Source organism: Triticum dicoccoides, chromosome 2B (genome assembly GCF_002162155.2).
Source record: "Triticum dicoccoides isolate Atlit2015 ecotype Zavitan chromosome 2B, WEW_v2.0, whole genome shotgun sequence".
NCBI classification, from domain to species: domain Eukaryota; kingdom Viridiplantae; phylum Streptophyta; class Magnoliopsida; order Poales; family Poaceae; genus Triticum; species Triticum dicoccoides.
The window spans coordinates 402,039,504-402,051,901 of record NC_041383.1 but is presented as its reverse complement, the minus strand read 5'-3'; positions in this window follow the sequence as shown (position 1 = coordinate 402,051,901).

Here is a 12,398-nt window from a genome sequence, read left to right as displayed (position 1 = left end):
CTATGCTGAATCATGTGCGTGTGTATGTGTGTCTGTGGAGGTGGACCATGTGGTGGAACAAGGAGGGGATCTTGGTAGTGTCAGGAGATAATAATGCTATTGTTTTGCATGTCAATTTATTGCCACTGGTTCAATGAGGCAATGTTTTGCTACTGTATTGTCACCATGAATTTGATGCTACTGTTAAAATAATATGCTAATGTCTTTCTATCCTTTCTCGCTAAGCTAATGAAGGTTTCACCTTGTTCCTAATTATGCAAACAGGGATCATGTTGTGCCAATCATACATGTTAGTGGAACTACACAAGAGGATACAATGAACTGTATCCCAGCTAGTGCTTTAACACTGCTAGAAGTTCTTGATAATCTTTTGATATAATCTCACCACTGGTAAACAAGAGTGATGTCAACCATACATTGGAAGTGCACAAAAATACATACTATTGAATGATTCCAATTAGTGCTTTATCATCTCTTTTGGGACTACTTGAATAAGCGCCCTTGCTCAGGTTGGTACCGGCCTAAGGCCTTCATCCATATTAGTGTGTTGTCATCTCTATTTGTATCGTGCTCCTGTGTTGTACTGTCATGAGAAACTCCTTTACCTTTGCACGTTAAATCTTTGCAACCTATGATACATGGCAATGCTTTGAGTGCTGAGCTAATTGGCACTGATTAAATAATCTAATACCTCTCTTTAAGCAAGGCTACTATGTTGCGAACTATTTGTCCCGATCTCATTGGAGATGGGGGTCTACCCCACCTTCAGTATGTTGACATCACGATACTAATGGTGGAGGGTTCGGAGGATGATATTATACACCTCGAGTTTCTCCTCCTCTACTTCGAGGAGATGTCGGGTCTCACTATTAACTTCGTGAAAAGTGAGGTGATGGTGCTCGGGTACACCGCGGAGGATGCTCTCCGCATAGCTAACGACTTAATCGTTGCTTGGGCTCTTTCTCAACGACCTACCTCGGCATGCTGATTAGTGATGTTCGCCTTCAAGCAAAGGTGAAAGCACAAGTGCTCCCTGGGTGATTTTGGTAATTTATGTCAACATATATCTTGTTGGACTAATACTTCTACCTAGTATATTTCAGATAACTTCAACATTGGAGTGGCATGGACATGGATAAGAGGATATGCAACCCCTTCAAGTTGCTAAGGACAAATATTGGCAAAAGCTCAAGAGTCTAAATTTTTAATCGAAGATCACATTGAGTCCATAGGAAAGCCAATATTAAAAGGGGATGAGGTGCCTGTCGGATTAAGGGATCCGCAAACACTTGAGAGGTACGAACTCTGGGGTGCGTGCGGAGATCTCAACCTACCCAACCTGCCTACTCGCGATCCTCCTAAGCCTAGCATGTCAAGCTCAAAGAGACAAAGAGACACAACAGTTTATCCTAGTTCGGGCCACCTTGCGGTGTAATACCCTACTCCAGCGTTTTGGTGGATTGCCTCGAAGGGCTGCGGATGAACTAGTACAGTGGATGAACTGGCCTCAGGAGGTGAGGTGTTCTTGAGCTGGTGTGGTGTGCTAGTTCCACTTCTCCCCTTCTATGGTGGTGGCTAGTCCTATTTATAGTGGCCATGGTCCTCTTCCCAAATGTTGGCGGGAAGGGATCCCACAACGGCCGGATTTGAAAGGGAACAAGTAGTACAACTTATCCTGACAAAAGTAGTCTTCTCCTGTGAAAAGCCTCTGGTCCTGATGCTGCGGTGGGATCATTGATGACCTCCGTCCTGCCGTCCTGGCGGTCTTGGTCTCGTTGCACCGAAATGGAAACCTTTGGCTGATTCCTCAGGACTCCGCGCCTGTGGCTTGCCTCCCTTGCACCGAAGAGGAAACCTACGCTCTGCGCCCGCCTGTCGCCCGCCTGGCCTTGGTCGTCATGGCTCACGTCAGCTGAGCCTCGTGAGGTGAACCTTGCATAGAACTCTCCGCCCCTCTGGAGCCAGCCTGAGGACGCTGATCCCCTCGGGGGTCTTGGCATCGTTCGCCTTGTGAGGCTTGGCCCCTCGCGAGGGTCTTGTGTTGTTGATGCTGAAGCTGGGCCGTACCAGGCCGTCAATGGAGCCACATGGTGGGCCGCAGGCAGGCAAGGCTGGATACCCCCATATCCAGGACGCCGACAGTAGCCCCCGGGCCCAAGGCGCGCTCAGACTTGGCTTCAAGGTGAAGCCGAAGGGCAACTACAGAGCGCCACGGGCCCTAACTGCCTGCGGCCTTGATGACGCGTGGCGATTGACGGGAAGTGGGCGACTCCGCTTCCCCATGCTGGCTCGGCAACTGCTCGACTTGACAACTGCATGATGCATGCAGAGAGAATCATCGTTACTAGAGATCGTGGGAGGCTGACGATTTACCTTCTCCTGGCTATAAAAGTGTGAGCGGGCGGAGCCCTTGCCCATCCCTCTTTCGCCTTGCTCCCGTCTGCTTCTTCTCTTCTCCATCTTGCTCCCATGGCGTCGCCGAGGAGGTTTTCAGCGGCCGAGAAGGGGAAAGCTTCTAAGGAGGGGCTAGCCTCTCCACCGCCTAAGAGGTGCCGTGGCCGTCCCTGCAAGAACCCCGCGGCTCTTGCGGCGGCTTCTAGGGGGCACAGGCACGCACCCCCCAGAGGCGGCATTGCTCTTGGCGCCTGTGATGACACCTCTTCCCGCGGCGGGGGCCACCGGCTTCGGAGCAGCCTGATACGTCTGCAACGTATCTATAATTTTTGATTGTTCCATGCTACTATATTACCCGTTTGGTATGTTTATGGGCTTTACTTTACACATTTATATCATTTTTTGGACCAACCTACTAACCAGAGGCCCAGCTCGTATTGCTGTTTTTTTTGCCTATTTGAGTATTTCAAAGAAAAGGAATATCAAACGGAGTCCAAATGCAATGAAACCTTCGGGAGCGTGATTTTTGGAACAAACGTGATCCAGAGGACTTGGAGTGCAAGTCAAGAAGCAGCCGAGGTGGCCACGAGGGTGGAGGGCACGCCCACCCCTACAGGGCACGCCCCCTATCTCGTGGCCCCCTCGGGCGGCCACTGACCTACTTCTTCCTCCTATATATACCCACGTACCCCGAGAACATCAGAACAAGCCACGAAAACCTAATTCCGCCGCCGCAACCTTCTGTATCCGCGAGATCCCATCTTGGAGCCTTTGCCGGCGCTCCGTCGGAGGGGGAATCGACCACGGAGGGCTTCTATATCAACACCATAGCCCCTCCGATGAGTTGTGAGTAGTTTACCACAGACCACGGAGGGCTTCTACATCGGGTCCACAGTTATTAGCTAGATGGCCTCTTCTCTCTTTTTGGATCTCAATACCATGTTCTCCTTGATCTTCTTGGAGATCTATTCGATGTAACTCTTTTTGCGGTGTGTTTGTCGAGATCCGATGAATTGTGGGTTTATGATCAAGTTTATCTATGAGAAATATTTGAATCTCCTCTGAATTCTTTTATGTATGATTGAGTTATCTTTGCAAGTCTCTTCGAATTATCAGTTTGGTTTGGCCTACTAGATTAATCTTTCTTGCCATGGGAGAAGTGCTTAGCTTTGGGTTCAATCTTGCGGTGTCCTTACCAAGTGACAGAAAGGGTTGCAAGGCACGTATTGTATTGTTGCCATCGAGGATAAAAAGATGGGGTTCATATCATATTGCATGAGTTTATCCCTCTAGATCGTGTCATCTTGCTTAAGGCGTTACTCTGTTCTTATGAACTTAATACTCTAGATGCAGGCAGGAGTCGGTCGATGTGTGGAGTAATAGTAGTAGATGCAGGCAGGACTCGGTCTACTTGTCACGGATGTGATGCCTATATACATGATCATGCCTAGATAATCTCATAATTATTCGCTTTTCTATCAATTGCTCGACAGTAATTTGTTCACCCACCATAATACTTATGCTATCTTGAGAGATGCCACTAGTGAAACCTATGGCCCCCGAGTCTATCTTTTATCATATAAGATTTCAATCTACTTTTATTTGCATCTTTACTTTTCCAATCTATAAAATACCAAAAATATATTTATCTTATCATACTATCTCTATCAGATCTCACTTCCGCAAGTGGTCGTGAAGGGATTAACAACCCCTTTATTGCGTTGGTGCGAGTTCTTTGTTTGTTTGTGTAGGTGCATGGGATTTTTGAGGAGCCTTCTTACTGGATTGATACCTTGGTTTTCAAAAACTGAGGGAAATACTTACGCTACTATTGCTGCATCACCCTTTCCTCTTCAAGGAAAACCAACGCAAGCTCAAGATGTAGCAAGAAGGATTTCTTGCGTCGTTGCCGGGGAGGTCTTCGCTCAAGTCAAGACATACCAAGTACCCATCACAAACTCATCTCCCTCACATTTACATTATTTGCCATTTGCCTCTCGTTTTCCTCTCCCCCACTTCACCTTTGTCGTTTTATTCGCCCTCTCTTTCCCAATCTCCTCTCTCTTTCGCTTGCCTTTTTCTGTTTGCTTGTGTGCGGAGTCGCCATGGTGCAAAATAATACAAATTGTGTGATTTCTCCAATACCAATAATTATGATTTCCTTAGTACTCCGATTTCTCCTCTTAATGATGTTGAGTCTTGTGAAATCAATACTGCTTTGTTGAATCTTGTTATGAAAGATCAATTCGCCGGCCTTCCTCGTGAAGATGTCGCTACCCATCTAAACAACTTTGTTGATTTGTGTGATATGCAAAAGAAGAAAGATATGGATAATGATATTGTTAAATTGAAGTTATTTCCGTTTTCCCTTAGAGATCGTGCTAAAGTTTGGTTTTCGTCTTTGCCTAAAAGTAGTATTGATTCTTGGAACAAGTGCAAAGATGCTTTTATCTATAAGTATTTTCCTCCCGCTAAGATCATCACTCTTAGGAACGATATTATGAATTTTAAACAACTTGATCATGAGCATTTTTCCCAATCTTGGGAAAGAATGAAATTGATGATTTGCAATTGCCCTACTCATGGTTTGAATTTATGGATGATCATACAAAATTTTTATGCTGGATTGAATTTTGCTTCTAGAAATCTTTTAGATTCGGCCGCGGGAGGCACATTTATGGAAATCACTTTAGGATATGCGACAAAACTCCTTGATAATATGGCTAATTATTCTCAATGGCACACCGAAAGATCTACTAGTAAAAAAGTGCATGCTATAGAAGAAATTAATGTTTTGAGTGGAAAGATGGATGAACTTATGAAATTTTTTGCTACTAAGAGTGCTCCTATTGATCCCAATGGTATGCCTTTGTCTACTTTGATTGATAATAATAATGAATCTATGGATGTGAATTTTGTTGGTAGGAATAGTTTCGGAAACAATGCTTATAGAGGAAAATTTAATCCTAGACCGTTCCCTAGTAATTCCTCTAATAATTATGGAAATTACTACAATAATTCTTATGGTAATTTTAATAAAATGCCCTCTTATTTTGAGAATAGTGTGAAATAATTTATGATCTCTCAAAAGAAGTTTAAAGCCTTGCATGAAGAAAAATTGCTAAAAGTTGATGATTTGGATAGGAACGTTGATAGACTTTCGCTTGATGTTGATTCTCTTAAACTTAGATCTACCCCTCCTAAGCATGATATCAATGAGTCTATCAAAGCAATGAGAATTTCCATTGACGAGTGCAAAGAAAGAACCGCTAGATTGCGTGCTAAGAAAGATTGCTTTGTAAAGGCGTGTTCTTCTAGTTTCCATGAAAATAATGATGAAGATCTTAAAGTTATTGATGTGTCCCCAATTAGATCCTTGTTTTGCAATATGAATCTTAATAATGATGGGACTATAGATGAGTCAACTTTAGTTAAAAGGCGTCCCAATAATTCAGAGTTTTTAGATCTTGATGCTAAATTTGGTAAAAGTGGGATTGGAGAGGTCAAGACTTTAAATAGCATTGAACCCACTATCTTGGATTTCAAGGAATTTGATTATGATAATTGTTCTTTAGAAGGTTGTATTTCCTTGTTGCAATCCGTTGTGAATTCTCCTCATGCTTATAGTCAAACTAAAGCTTTTACCAAACATATTGTTGATGCCTTGATGCAATCTTATGATGAAAAACTTAATTTGGAAGTTTCTATACCTAGAAAACTCAATGATGAGTGGGAACCTACTATAAAGATTAAAATTAAAGATCATGAGTGTTATGCTTTATGTGATTTGGGTGCTAGTGCTTCCACGATTCCGAAAACTTTATGTGATATTCTATGTTTCCATGATCTTGATGATTGCTCTTTAAATGTGCACCTTGCGGATTACTATTAAAGAGACAATGGGAAGGACCAATGATGTTCTCATTGTTGCAAATAGAAATTTGGTGCCCGTATATTTTATCGTTCTTGATATAGATTGCAATCTTTTTTGCCCTATTATTCTTGGTAGACCTTTCCTTAGAACGATTGGTGCGATTATTGATATGAAGGAAGGGAATATTAGATTCCAATTTCCATTAAGGAAAGGCATGGAGCACTTTCCAATAAAGAAAATTAAATTACCTTATGAATCTATCATACGGGCTACTTATGAATTGAGTGCCAAAGATGGCACTACTTAGATCTATCCTCACTTTTATGCCTAGCTAGGGGCGTTAAATGATAGCGCTAGTTGGGAGGCAACCCAATTTTATTTGTGTTTTTTGTTTTTGTTTCTGTTTAGTAATTAATTTTGCATCTAACTTCTGTTTAGATGTGTTTTTATGTTTTAATTAGTGTTTGTGCCAAGTAGAACCTATAGGATAACCTATGGTGATAGTTAATTTGATTCTGCTGAAAAAACAGAAACTTTGTGCGCACGCAATTAGTTTTGTTAAATCACACAAACGTGATTTTGCGTTGATTCGTTTTTCTGTAGATCAATATATAAATTTCCCAGGACTTCCTATTTTGGTAGGAGTTTTAGAGTTTCATAAGTATTCGTGGGTTACAGATTGCTACAGACTGTTCTGTTTTTGACAGATTCTGTTTTTTCGTGTGTTGTTTGCTTATTTTGATGCATCTATGGCTAGTATTGAGTGGTATTAACCATAGAGAACTTGGAATACAGTAGGTTTAACACCAATATAAATAAAGAATGAGTTCATTACAGTACCTTATGTGGTGGTTTTGCTTTCTTTCACTAACGGAGCTTATGAGATTTCCTGTTGAGTTTTGTGTTGTGAAGTTTTCAAGTTTTGGGTAAAGCTTTGATGGACTATGGAATAAGGAGTGGCAAGAGCCTAAGCTTGGGGATTCCCATGGCACCCCACGATATTCAAGAATAGCCAAAATCCTAAGCTTGGGGATGCCCCCGGAAGGCATCCCCTCTTTCGTCTTCGTTCATTGGTAACTTTACTTGGAGCTATATTTTTATTCGCCACATGATATGTGTTTTGCTTGGAGCGTCTTGTATGATATTATTTTTTGCTTTTAGTTTTCCACAATCATCCTTGCTGTACACACCTTTTGGGAGAAGCCCACTTGATTGGAATTTATTAGAATACTCTATGTGCTTCACTTATATCTTTTGAGCTAGATAGTTTTTTGCTCTAGTGCTTCACTTATATCTTTTAGAGCACGGCGGTGGCTTAATTTTGAAGAAATTTTTGATCTCTCATGCTTCGCTTATATTATTTTGAGAGTCTCTTAGAACAGCATGGTATTTTTTCTGGTTATAAAATTGGTCCTAGAATGGTAGGCATCCAAGTTGGGTATAATAAAAACTATCATAGAAAGTGAATTGGATGCTATGATCAATTTGATACTTCATAATTGTTTTGAGATATGGAGGTAGTGATATTAAAGTCATGCTAGATGGGTGATTATGAATTTAAAGAATGCTTGTGTTGAAGTTTGTGATTCCCGTAGCATGCACGTATGGTGAACCGCTTTGTGATGAAGTTGGAGCACAATTTTATTTATTTATTGTCTTCCTTATGTGTGGCGCTCGGGGATGAGCGATGGTCTTTTCCTACCAATCTATCCCCCTAGGAGCATGCATGTAATACTTTGTTTTTGATGACTTGTAGATTTTTGCAATAAGTATATGAGTTCTTTTGACTAATGTTGAGTCCATGGATTATACACACTCTCACCCTTCCACCATTGCTAGTATCTCTTGTGCCGTGCAACTTTCACCGTACCATACACCCACCATATACCTTCCTCAAAACAGCCACCATACCTACCTATTATGGCATTCCCATAGCCATTCCGAGATATATTGCCATGCAATTTCCACCATTCCGTTTATATGACACGCATCATCATTGTCATATTGCTCTTTGCATGATCATGTAGTTGACATCGTAATTGTGGCAATCCCACCTTCATAATTTTCATACATGTCACTCTTGATTCATTGCATATCCCGGTACACCGCCGGAGGCATTCATATAGAGTCATATCTTGTTCTAAGTATTGAGTTGTAATTCTTGAGTTGTAAGTAAATAAAAGTGTGATGATCTTCATTATTAGAGCATTGTCCCAGTGAGAAAAGGATGATGGAGACTATGATTCCCCCACAAGTCAGGATGAGACTTCGGACTAAAAAAAAGAGAAAGGCCAAAAAAACCAAAGAAAAAAAGAGAAAAGAAAAAAGAAAAAAAGAAAAGAAAAAAAATGAGAGAAAAAGAGAGAAGGGACAATGCTACTATCCTTTTTAGCACACTTGTGCTTCAAAGTAGCACCATGATCTTCATGATAGAGAGTCTCCTATGTTGTCATTTTCATATACTAGTGGGAATTTTTCATTATAGAAATTGGCTTGTATATTTCGATGATGGGCTTCCTCAAAATGCCCTAGGTCTTCGTGAGCAAGCAAGTTGGATGCACACCCACTTAGTTTCTTTTGTTGAGCTTTCATACATTTATAGCTCTAGTGCATCCATTGCATGGCAATCCCTACTCACTCACATTGATATCTATTAATGGGCATCTCCATAGCCCGTTGATACGCCTAGTTGATGTGAGACTATCTTCTCCTTTTTTGTCTTCCCCACAACCACCATTCTATTCCACATATAGTGCTATGTCCATGGCTCACGCTCATGTATTGCGTGAAAGTTGACAAAGTTTGAGATTACTAAAGTATGAAACAATTGCTTGGCTTGTCATCGGGGTTGTGCATGATTAAATACTTTGTGTGATGAAGATAGAGCAACAGCCAGAATATATGATTTTGTAGGGATAACTTTCTTTAGCCATGTTATTTTGAGAAGACATGATTGCTTTGATTAGTATGCTTGAAGTATTACTATTTCTTATGTCAATATGAACTTTTATTTTGAATCATTTGGATCTGAACATTCATGCCACAATAAAGAAAATTACATTTAGAATTATGCTAGGTAGCATTTCACATCAAAAATTCTATTTTTATCATTTACCTACTCGAGGACGAGCAGGAATTAAGCTTGGGGATGCTTGATACGTCTCCAACGTATCTATAATTTTTTATTGTTCCATGCTATTATATTACCCGTTTTGGATGTTCATGGGCTTTACTTTACAAATATATATCATTTTTGGGACTAACCTACTAACCGGAGGCCCAGCCCGTATTGTTGTTTTTTTGCCTATTTCGGTATTTCGAAGAAAAGGAATATCAAACGGAGTCCAAATGCAATGAAACCTTCGGGAGCATGATTTTTGGACCGAACGTGATCCAGAGGACTTGGAGTGCAAGTCAAGAAGCAGCCGAGGTGGCCACGAGGGTGGAGGGCTCTCTCACCCCTACAGGGTGTGCCCCCCTATCTCATGGGCCCCTCGGTCGGCCACCGACCTACTTCTTCCTCCTATATATATACCCACGTACCCCGAGAACATCAGAACAAGCCATGAAAACCTAATTCCACCGCCGCAACCTTCTGTATCCGCGAGATCCCATCTTGGAGCCTTCGCCGGTGCTCTGCCGGAGGGGGAATCAACCATGGAGGGCTTCTACATCAACACCATAGCCCCTCCGATGAGTTGTGAGTAGTTTACCACAGACCTTCGGGTCCATAGTTATTAGCTAGATGGCTTCTTCTCTCTTTTTGGATCTCAATATCATGTTCTCCTCGATCTTCTTTGAGATCTATTCGATGTAACTCTTTTTGCGGTGTGTTTGTCGAGATCCGATGAATTGTGGGTTTATGATCAAGTTTATCTATGAGAAATATTTGAATCTCCTCTGAATTATTTTATGTATGAATGAGTTATCTTTGCAAGTCTCTTCGAATTATCAGTTTGGTTTGGCCTACTAGATTGATCTTTCTTGCAATGGGAGAAGTGCTTAGCTTTGGGTTCAATCTTGCAGTGTCCTTTCCCAATGACAGCAGGGGCAGCAAGGCACATATTGTATTGTTGCCATCGAGGATAAAAAGATGGGGTTTATATCATATTGCATGAGTTTATCCCTCTACATCATGTCATCTTTCTTAATATGTTACTCTGTTCTTATGAACTTAATACTCTAGATGCATGCTGGATAGCGGTCGATGTGTGGAGTAATAGTAGTAGATGCAGGCAGGAGTCGGTCTACTTGTCACGGACGTGATGCCTATATACATGATCATGCCTAGATAATCTCATAATTATTCCCTTTTCTATTAATTGCTCGACAGTAATTTGTTCACCCACCATAATACTTATGCTATCTCGAGAGAAGCCACTAGTGAAACCTATGTCCCTTGTGTCTATCTTTTATCATATAAGATTTCAATCTACTTTTATTTGCATCTTTACTTTTCCAATCTGTATCATAAAATACCAAAAATATATTTATCTTATCATACTATCTCTATCAGATCTCACTTTCGCAAGTGGCCGTGAAGGGATTGACAACCCCTTTATTGCGTTGGTTGCGAGTTCTTTGTTTGTTTGTGTAGGTGTGTGGGACTTTTGACGAGCCTCCTACTAGATTGATACCTTGGTTCACAAAAACTGAGGGAAATACTTACGCTACTATTGATGCATCACCCTTTCCTCTTCAAGGAAAACCAATGCAAGCTCAAGACGTAGCACAACCCCCATGACAAGGGGGGTGCGCCGTGATCATGCGCCCGCCTCGGTCGCGCTTCTCCTCGCTGGACGTGCTCCCTGAGTTCGTGGTGTGGTCGGAGAGCCCGGTCGGCACCTTGCTTCAACTTCCGCGCTTTTTCTCTGGCAAGCTTCCTTCTTTGGGGCTCGATGGCCTCTGGCTGCACGCTGACGGGTGCTGCAGCAGAGCTTCGTGGGTCGGGGCCGAGGTCGCCACTTTCGGTAGCGTGGTCTTGACCCGCGGCTAGAAGAAGTTTGCTAGCGCGAGAGGCCTGGGCGGAAGGTGCACTCTTCAGTTCAAGTACGACGGCCTGGCGACCCTCTACATGAGGGTGTTCAGGGAGGACGGCCACCGCGTGGGGTGCTGCCCGGAGGATGGCAGCGACGACGAAGGTGGCGATCGCAAGCTTAGTCTTGGCGGCGCGTGCTCTTCCTCTCGTGACGGCAGCTCTTCCTCGGATGAGAGCTCGAGAAGTGGCGGCTACGACCGTCCTACGTGTCATCGTGCTCGTGTCAAGGACGCTGGTGGTTCGTGCTGCCACGGTGCCCCAGTGAAGCTGGAGAGGAGCCCGACGTGAGGCTGGGGGCCGGCGAACTTGGACTCAAGACCGGCACCTTGAGGCGTTGCTTGAGGATGCGGTGTTGGCGCCGGGTTCGTACGCCTTCGAGCCCTCTTTGTTTAGCCTTTCCTTTCTCCTGTAATTCAAAAAAAGATGGTGTACCCCGCTGGGGTGTGTAATGAACTATGGCAGTTATGACCTTTATGCTATGCCTGCTATCTTAATGTTGTGTCATAATGTTTGTGCTCTGGATAGGCAAGGGTAGGATAACTTAGCTTGGCATGTGCGTAGTAGTTTTTTGCCTCGTGAAGACTTGGCCTCAGGTACATGATGGGCCCTCCTTCCCGTGGTGCCATGGGGTCTCAAGAGCTGCTCTCAAGAGAAAAGAAAAGACTGTCGAGCGGCTCACTCCTTCTTATGTGAGCCCCCTGCCATAGATTAGCTCGGAGTTGACGCAACGCGTCGCGCTGCCCGGGAGACATGGACATGAGGGGTGCTGGTGCCCATGAGCTTGATTGAGGGCTCCTCGCGAGGATGAGGCTGAAACACTAGGACTCGGCGCGATGCGTGCATGCAAGGGCAGGCCTGATGCACAAACACCTGCCTAGCCCCACGCGTGAGGTGCGCGAGAGGAAGCGACGGGCGACTGCCACCTCCTTCACGCCCTCAGGCAGAAAACAGCTCAGGAAGAAAACAACTCGAGTGATCAGGGTTCAAGAATACCAAATCCATTGAAAGGTTACTAAGAAAAAACTGCAAGCAACTTCGGAGAGCAAATGAACAGCCGCGTCCGTCACCTAAACTAGTCTTCTCACCAGCGTG